We start from the raw sequence: 10,150 nt of genomic DNA, 5'->3' as shown, positions 1-10,150 counted from the left end.
GCTCCTAGCTCCCTGCTCAGCACATAACGGGCCCTCAATGTTTGTTACCCAAATAAAGAAAAGAAGGAGAAGCCAGGCTAGCATTCCATGTTTTGCTCCCTTCAAGCCTGTGTAGGGCCTCACTCCTGCCTTGAAAAGGAAGGGAGCGCTGGAGAATGAACGGCACAGGGGCCAGGGCGGCGGGAAGGCTGGCGTCCTGTCTGAGCTTCACCTCCCATTTTCAGTCATGACACTTGGACAGAATGAAGCCGTGTGCTCTCCCAGGGGACCCTCAAACATGAGCCCTGCTCCACATGCATTGAGGAGCCGGCCAAGAGTAGAAGGAAGTGCCCAGACAGAGGGAGACAGAGTATTAAAATTCCACCGACAATTCCATGGGAAGGAGTTTACAGTTCCTAACCGACCGACCGTAAACCCTTTCTCCTGACAGCTCTTGGAATACATCACTCCAGGCTCTCCCGGAGCAGCTGACACATCGCAGTAACGCTTCTCCAGAAGTCAGGGTCTGCTGACTCCAGCGGGGACGGGAAGGCAAGCGGGGAGCAGCTGAAATGGCCCGTCTCCTCCGACTTCAGAGACCCAGGGCAGGCAGCCGGCTCAGTGGAGGCCCATGGAAAGGGCTGTCAAGTGCAGCGCTGTGATCCCAGCCCAGAGCAGAAAAGGCGGTTTCTTAACTGCCTCTGGGTGGAATCCTATTCACCTGGTGGGGAAACTCGTTTTCTCTCAGCTGAAAGCTTTGAGTGGCATGTCACATATGTCTTTTATTAATAAAAACGAGAAAAATGGAGTCATTATTACTGCATAATTGTAGTTCATTTGCTAGGCCAAATCTTTCAAAGCCCAGGTGCTGGGAGTGGGGCGGGGGGAGGTGGGGAATAAAAGGGAACCTTGATATGAACCACTTGGGAACCACCTGTGTAGGAGGCACCTCAGGAGAGACTCTCAATGGTGCGTGTCTTATGAGCCTCAGAGCAAATATGGGCAGCAAAATGCATGCTTCTCAGAGCTGCCAGCCTGCACCACAGCCCTGGTGCCAGCTCCAGGAATCAAGTGACCTTAAGCAAGGCCTTACCCTCCCGGAAGTTTTGTGTTTTTTTCTGTTCCCCCCCCCTCAGGAAATCAGAGCTCATATTCCTATCTTGCTTGACTCACGAGGTTGTCCTGAGAATCAAATGACATCCATCATAGATTCTTTTCTTCATTCATTCATTTAGCAATCATCTGCCCAGTTATGTTATGAGCCAGACAGTGTGCTGGGTAATGGGATGAAGAAGGAATAAAATGCAAACCCTGCCCTCAAGAAGCCCACAGTGTAGTGGGGACCATACAGAGGAAAAGATGGAAAGAATAATAAAAAATGGTATGGGGGGGGTCCCTAGACACCCACGGTGCTATGTAAAGTCAGAGGAGAAGCCCACTCGCCTGGTATAGACAGGGCTTCAGGACGTAGATGCCCGAGTCGACGTGTAAAAGGTAAGCAAGAAAATTGGAAATATATCACATCATCTCCAGAATGTCAACATGATCATGGTGTGTGTGACCTTAAAGGCAGACTCTGATGCTCTTGTCTGAATATGATTATTGCGATGTGTATTTTATGACTACAACTACCCAGTTAGGTTATAAAAAAGATGGCGATGGGGTTCGAGGAGACTTTTGCCAGACTACATGTGGAACACAGCATCCCAGCTGTCTTCTTAAGTTATTTACACTACCCCCAGTCTGCTTAAGATCTACTCTCGAAGCAACTTTCAAATATACAATACAGTATTATTAACTGTAGTCACCATGCTGTACATTACATCCAAGGACTTATTTATTTTATAACTGGAAGTTTGTACCTTTTGACCCTATTCACCCAGTCAGGTTTTTGGTTTTTGTTTGTTTTTAGATTCTACAGATAAGTGACATCATACTATGGTGTTTGTCCTTTTCTGACTTATTTCACTTAGCATAATGCCTCCAAAGTCCATCCATGTTGTCATAAATGGCAAGATCTCCTTCTTTTTTAAGGCCAAATAATATTTCTTTGTATAGATGCACATTTTCTATATCAATCAACGGACACTTAGGTTGCTGCCATATCTTGGCTACTCTAAATAATGCCACAATGAACGCTGAAGTGCAGGTAAAGTTAGTGTTTATCTTTCCTTCAGATAAATACCCAGAAGGGGAATTGCCAGATAATATGGTAGTTCTATTTTTAATTTTTTTTGAAGCATCTCCATGTTGTATTCAAAGTAAAGTTATTTTTTAAGATACCAACCTGTCTCAGCTCTAGAGAACTTGAACTAGAACTTAAAAGGAGCAATCTTATGTTCTTAGGAGCCAGAATGGTGGTGACAACAAAATCAGAGGGAGAAACCCCTCTTTTTATGCTGAGAAAGATGGTGCTCAGGAGATCCAAGTTCCGGCCACATTGTTAGCCACCACTCCGAGCTAGAGTTTCTTTTTTCAGCATTCTTCTAGGTCACACTTGGGAGCATTTCTGTTTCTGTGTGTTTCTTTTCACAGAGAAAACATTTCACTTACAATTCCTGTAAGAAAATAGAACCAAGGCTGAACTCTGAAAATTTCTGTCCTCTGACTTGAGAAAGAGGTCTCAGGAAAATGGACTGGGACTCATGGTTGGGACTTTCGTAACTTGTGGCTCTTTGGATGCTGGATCCTATGTACTGTCTGTCTGCCAGCACTGCCAGTGGTTCCCACACCAGCTGGTTGTGCCGCCAGGGGTCCTGCTGTAGAGGTGGGTGGGCAGGCAGGATACACTCACAAGATGGGATCTGTTTCCTGGCTGAACTAGGGAGAAATGTTTATCCCTCACCTCTGGGCCTCTAATGAATTCCGATTCAAGCCACACAAGCCTAGGAATCGATAGTTTTAATCATTTCAAAAACTAGCCCCACTCTGGGTAAAATTACAACGGGCAAGAAGCTCAATGGAGCTTAAAGGCCACAACCTCATTATCATTTCATTAGACTCACATTTCAGCAAGATGGAAAGAAATGTTCTCACACACACACACCCCTCCCAGGCTCCCCTCTCCTCCCCCAGCCCTGTGGAATAACTCTGGAGGACAGCGATGGTTTACAACAGCTGTCAGCGACAAGAGCCACTGGCCCACTCCCATCATGCACTCTGCCGGAGGAGGACGCTCGATGCAGTCACTGGAGATCTCAGCGCAAATCAGCGCAAATGCCTCCCAAATCAAGTTCGCAATCCTGGGAAGTTTAGTGAAAACAACCCTGCTGTCAGTTTGGCTTCTCACAGCTGGAGGGGTCAAGTCATCAACACAGTATAAACCCAGGCCAGCAGAACCTTGTCCTGCCCAGGGCCCCAGACACCCTCTGGGAAGCAAAGGGTTTGAAAATGTCTTAAACTTTTCCAGTTTGTTTATTTTCCAATGTTTAATGATATTGTCCATGCAAGGAGCAGAACCCCAGCTCCTGCTAACAATTAAAGAGGTTTTCTAATTTAGGAGAAAATGTAATTTAAAAAGAAAGAGAGAGAGCAAGAACTTGCACAGGAAGCAAAGCAAATAATTCGCATCGAGAACATGTATGCAGAAAAGCCTCAAGTTGAGAAGTTCCTGATCATGTGGTGAGCTCATGCAAGAAGTGAAAGCTGACTAAACCAATCAAGGGGCAATTTCAGAGCCGGCTGGCAAATGTCTGCGTCTCTGGTACCCCTCTGTCATATCGCACCGCACCATTGCCACTATCAGTTCATGATCGTGGCTTTTATCTGTCACTCAAGTGTCCCCAGACCTCATTTTCCCCTAAGTCCAGGCAGGCTCTCATCAATGAAATTACCAGATTTCACTGCTGCTTGTGCCTATCTACCGTAGGCTCACTCTGTAATTTGGGGGACCTCTTGGAAGTACCCCATATGTGCTCATAAATAGGATGGTCAGTGAGAGTGGATGCTGTGCCTCATCAAGTCTTCTCTCTCTCCCATCCTGTTTGCTCTCTGATGCTAGCATGCCTTGCATCAGAGACTACAGTAAGAATGCTGCTGACTATGCCCAGGGTGTTGTCTTGAAGCTCCCCCAAAGGGCCCCACTGCCCACCTAGTATCCTCAGTGCACTAAAACCTTAGAGGGTCCTGTGCCCTTCCCCCACTCTGTCACACCCTGTCACCTGCACACCAAAACTACTGACCTCTCTGAGTCTCATAGGCCCCCCTATGAAAATAGCCCCTTCAGCTACTTCTGAGGCCTCCCTCTCCACAGGACTCAGATGCAAGCGTGAGTGAGCAGAGGTATGGTGCAGTGCACTCCCCTCTCCTTCCCCTGCCTTCCCCTCACTACTAATAGATGCCGTGCCACACACTTCCCCAAATCCAGCAGACACATCTGAATTCCACCGCTAGAAATGGTTTAGGCTGAATAAAGTTGGGATCTGTATTCCCTGTCCTCAGACCAGTGGTTCTCAACCTTGGTCGCATATTACAATCACCCAGGGAGCTTTTTCAGCTCCTACTGCCAAGGCCACATCCTAAACCAAGAAATCAGAATCTCTGGGCAGTGGTAATTTTTAAGTTCTCCTAGGTAATTCCAATGTGCAGCCAATATTGAGAACCACTGCCTTAGAGGAAGAAAGGAAGGGAGGGGAAAAGGGAGGGATGGTGGAAGGGATGGCTAGGACAAAGTTGGGAACCCTATCCCTGTGATGGAGAGAAGCGAGGCAAGCCAGACCTGGTGCCACACCCCGAGACACATACCGAGAAAACCCAATGATTCTTTTGCCAAACCTGCCAGTGACTCCTGTTGCTGTTGTCAGTATCTCTTTCAGCTTAGTCAGCGTATTGGGAGGGTCAAAGAAGACGAGTGCAGTTCAGACTGGTGGCACCTGAGGTGCCTGGAGGGAAGCCTCATGTTGGTGGCTGTGGCAGAGGCAGACAGAATCCTGCCATCGACAGGACATCATGAGACCTCTGACCTAGCTCTTTTTAAGTTTCCAAACTAAACTAGGACAGCTGGCCATCTGCTCCAAGAGAGGGTGTGACCAGGAACTGGCCTATGTTAGCTAGGTGAACAAAGAGTTCAATCATTCATTCATTCAGTCAGTCAGTCAGTCAGTCATCTATTTGTCCATTCCCTTGCTCACATCTGCACATGTCAGAGCTGTGTGTAAGAGACCTCAGATATCATATGCAGCTTCGTGGTTCCCAGGCTTTGTTTTTAGCTGAGGAATGCTGGTTTAAGTGAAACCGTATGGAAGCATAAACAAACACAAGGAGAGCTGCTTTGCTTAAAGTCGGAGAGAGGCCCTGGGCCCGGCCCACTTACCTCCCTTCTCCTAAGAGGGCTTTACCAGATTCTCCTGTTTCAAGGAGAAACAGGATTTGGAAACCTCTCATCTTATAAATGAAGACACTGAGGCACAGAGGAGCATGGTGCCTTGCCCAGAGTCACCCAGATTTCATGTAACAAAATTTACTGTGCTAAGTGTGGAAGAATACAGAGATGAGTAAGACACAAAATGGAGACGCTTACAGCATAAATTACTACTACCTCTACCTCGGATGCTAAGCCGAATGCCCAGTTTAATCAGGAGACCTGCCTCTCTCAGCTTTGTTTTCTGAAGGGAGCCTTTCCTGAGTTCCTCCCCACCACATGGCCCTCAGGGGAAATGCACCCTTGTCCCCCGGAGCCGCCAGGTCTAATTCATGGTCAGCCGGGAAGCTTGCTGCCAGCACACACTCTGACTGTCCTAAGAGTTTTCCTGGTTGTTAAATATTTTGAATACACATTTGGATTTCACCATCAAATTTTCCAAAGTATGAGTAAGAACCAGACAGCAACCGAAAGCATCAGTAACTAGATTAGCAATACCTGCATTCTCACTGCTATTATTTGACACCAGATCTACTTAGATCTTTTATACAAAGGGAGACCATTCTCTTCATGGGGTGATTGCTATGGGAGACTTTCTGGGTGTGGTCTTCCTAAGGATGCCTCTTGGGCACAGGGTGGCCAGGCTGACTTCTGAGATGGACCAAAAGCCGCAAGCCGCGCAGTGCCTCAGGATACAGGCAGGACTGACGTCATTCCCTAGTCATCCACCTGCCATCAGCACTGTGTGCGTGCAGGGCAGTACTTCTCAGGTCTGGAGTTATATGTGAGGTGAGTGCCGTCCGCCCTGAGGAATTGCCCTGACTGAAGGGAGCTATCTTGCCTAAGTTATACCCCTTCCCAGGGGGTAAAATGACCCAGGATCTCCCCTGGATGGGGGAACATCTTTGAAGGGTTGCTCAAGATTCAGCATGCCCCATGGGAGCAGCTGAGGCCTTGTGGCAACCCTACTGCCATAAGCCTCTCCCTCCGAACAGCCCTGTTTCCAGGACTCCCTTATAGCCGTTGTGCCATGAGCATCCCCCAGTCAACCTTGTGCACACAGGCCTCCCTCTAGGAATCTGTTTCCTGAGGAACCTGACCCTCGACAGCACACATGCACGCGTTGGGGGCAATAATCCCTACCTGTCAAAGTTATTGTGAGGGTCAGGTCAGCTCAGTGTGCATGTGGAATTTCCTCTCTGACACAGCGCCTGGAATAGAGTAAACGGGCACTACACGCTTGTTCACATCCTCCTTCTCTCTATAGTCTTTTTTCCTCTGAGTGTGTTTATAGACTTTATAGTGAGTGTTCTCTGTCCTCTGAGGGAGACATCTGGCTCTCTGGTCACTGTCAGAGTGGAAGTGATTGACATATTCCAAACCCAGTAAGTATTCAAGCCCTTTTTTTGTGCTCAGGTGTTCTACATAACCATGCTCACCTCTAATACCAATACACACACGCGCACGCGCACACACGCACACACACGCACACGCACACACACACACACGCATGCACGATATTATAGAATTCTGCAATCTTTGTAGCTTTGCAAACGTCCAAAGCTTTACACTATCACCACCACACACAACCAGAGAATTGCTTGTGTACAGACCTGTATACTAGGTGAGATAACCCAGGAGGGAGAGATCACTCCCTGGTGTTGGAATCAAGGAGGTTTTCACAAAGGAGGTCACATTTGTCATAGGTTTTGAAGGATGAGTAGATCCAGGAAGAGAGGGTGGAAGTGGCTTTCCAGGCCAGAGGAATGATATGACAGTCAAGAGTACAGTTGGGAAAACACAAAGCATGTCTAGGCAAGTCCTACAGTCTTGGCTGAAAACAGGGTTTTGTAGAGAAGGACAAGGAGAGGAGCCAAGGCTAGAAAGACAGTTTGGGACCTGAGTGGGGCTTGAATACCAAGCTGGGGCTGGAAGTAATGGGACTCCATTGATGATTCATGGGAAGGGAAAGAGCTTTAGGAAGATCGGTCATAGAGAGGATTGGATGGGAATGGTACTGGAGGTCAGGAAACCAGCACAGAGGTTGTGGTAACAGGGCTAGAGAGAACCCCACACCTGGCTGGAGGATGGGTGAGTCAGGAGGACAGAAGTCCCAGGATAGAAGCGCTGACCTCTTTGTCAGAGCACCACTACTATTAAAACCTTTAGGGGCAACTGTGCAAATATCCTTGGCTCCTGATCTGAGAACAAGTAACACATGAGCTTGTGCCTCGACATCTGTTTGGGGAAGTGGAAGAGGAAACTGACTTCAACATGAGGATGCCTGACTCATTGTTTCTGAGTGACCTTGTGCAGGAAAATTTTCTGAGCCTGCTGCCAGTCACCTCCTCTGCCCACACCTTGCCTCATAGGAACCTAGACACCGAAAGCGAGTCCCATGCACAAAACCCCTAAAGAAACTTCTAGAAACAGAACAGACCCAGCCCTACTTCCTCACTCCTTTGCTGCGAAGCATTGGACAAATCACTTAACGCCCTTCAGGGCCTCAGTTTTCTCAACTATAAAATGGTAATAACAATTGTTACCACCCATTTGTGGGACTTTTACGAGATCAAATAGCCTAATAAATCTGACGGTGCTTAAAGCTCTTTGGAAGCAGATGCTAAAGAAATGCAAGATGTAATTGTCGATGCTGTTACGTGATTGAGTATTACTATTGCCACCACCTCCGTTGCCTTGTACATCTCTTTTCTCTGAAGAACCCAAACACTGTTCATGGGCTTCTTTTTTTCCGCAAATAATTTTCAAACGCCTCCTCTGGTTTAGACGTGGACCTTACACCAGGAGGTTCTACAGATACTGCCGACCTGAAACAGACCCTGAGTCAGATCCTACGAAAGCCAAAGAGAGGGCCTGGCTGAGAGCACCTTGGGGTGGTGGCAAAGAGGAGTGATTCACCACTGCTCGGTGGGGAGGCTGCTGTTGTCTCTGTCAGGGAAAGGCATGTGACTCAAGGTGGGACTTTCTGGTCACAGAGAAACTGTGATCATCCATCCCTCCGACTCCTCCATGGACCCAGCGGCATGGACCCAGATCCTGACCCCACCACCAGCACCCACTCCTGCTGGGCTACCTTCTGGTCCCACTGCCTAGAAATCTAACAGTGCAGCAAATGTGACTCACTAACCGTTTGACCTCATTTTCCTCATCTCTAAATGATTCTAATAATCCCTGAGCTGCCTACCTTACAGGGCTGATGTGAGGAGGGTTCCAGGGGCTGAGGATGCAAGAATGTTTGGTGACTATAAGATGCTGTAAGGGACTGTTTGAGGGGATGTTTCAAGGGTATGTTTTTAGATGATTTCCTGCCCAGGGGAGAGATGAGGAGATAATAGCTGGAGGCTGCTCTGTAGTAGCTACAGAAAAGTTGTAGAGAGGGTCCCAGGATGCCAGTTCCCTCCAGACCCAAAGTTCCAAAGCCAGGTAGAAAGTGTTTCTTGAACACAGGTGTTCAAGAAAACATCTCTTGGTGTTCTGATACAAAGAACCCCGCTCAAAAAAAAAAAAAAAGAAAAAAAAGAAAGAAAGAAAAAGAAAAAGAAAAGAAAAAAGAAAAACCCCAAAAAACAAAACAAAAAAAAACCAAAAAACACAAAGACCAGGAGAGTATGTGGGAGTCACCGTCTTCTGTCAACCCACAGATTGGCTGTAGTACTCTTCCCAAGTGTCTCTGGACTGGCTGGAAAGAGGCATGGGGGCTGGGCTGAGTCAGTGACACTCACCCACCCAGACCACAAAGGAGCATAGCTGGGAGGTAGCAGTCTCCCACTAACTAGACAAATGTCAGAGCTGAGCTACCAAAGTCCCCTTCCCAGGGGGACCTGCCCTGAATGGATGAAGAGAGGAGACCTCAGAGAGTAATGTACCCAATCCCGTAGGGCAGCAGGTGTCTAGCAGGAACAAGTGCAAGGCCAGGGGCAGGGCCAGCTTGCCATTTGCTGTCTCTGGCCTGGATCCCCTGCTTATAGGTGGGGATGAGGGGAAAGAGAAGAAATAGGTTAGAGTTATCCAGGGGAAGAAGCCTAGTAATAACCCACTTCATTGTAGCCTTTTGGGGATTCCTGAATGGGGGCTGGGACAGGGTCGATGAACCCCAAAGTCCCTGAAACAAGACAAGCTCTCCATGTACATGGAGAAGGTTTAGATCATCAGAGACCATGTCCTTGCATCCCACCTATAAGCGTTCCCTAGCCTCAGATGATTTCCTAACTCATCAGCCTGGCTTTAAGTCTTTCCTTTAACTTGAACCCTCCTGTTCCAGACAGATGCAGATGACATTTCCAGACTCAGCCTGTCAGTCTGCCTCACATTGACCCCTCCACGTTGAAGGCCATTCATAGCCACACTCTCTCTCCTTGGACTCTGAAAGCAGAGTCCATGTTCATGACCTTGGCAGCTACTTAACCTTCCTAGGCCTCACTTTCCTGTCAGTATTTGGGGATTATAGTAGGAGCCACCTTGTAGCCTTGCTGTACGAATTAAATGCATTAACAAGGTGCTCAGTACAATGCTTGACACCCAACAAGCCCTACATCTGCACTTGTTCCTTTTGAAAATCTAACCCGGAGCCTTTTCAAGACTGGGCTTCAGATCTATTTCTGAAGGCCTTCCTTGACTGCTGTCTGCTCCACACCTTCCTCCACAGTTGCTCTGTCACTGCCATGCTGGTTCTCTAGGCCTCCTAGTCACATAGTAGCTTATGGAAGCTGATGGGACAAGCTAGCCAGCATCAGCCTTCTTGGGAACCCTCAGTCCTCCACCTACCTGGGCTCGAGATCCTTCTCTACAAAG

The sequence above is a fragment of the Pteropus medius genome, unplaced genomic scaffold (assembly GCF_902729225.1).
Source record: "Pteropus medius unplaced genomic scaffold, Ma_sr-lr_union100, whole genome shotgun sequence".
Classification (NCBI taxonomy): Eukaryota; Metazoa; Chordata; class Mammalia; order Chiroptera; family Pteropodidae; genus Pteropus; species Pteropus medius.
The sequence above is the reverse complement of the archived record's forward strand: the minus strand, read 5'-3'. Positions refer to the sequence as shown.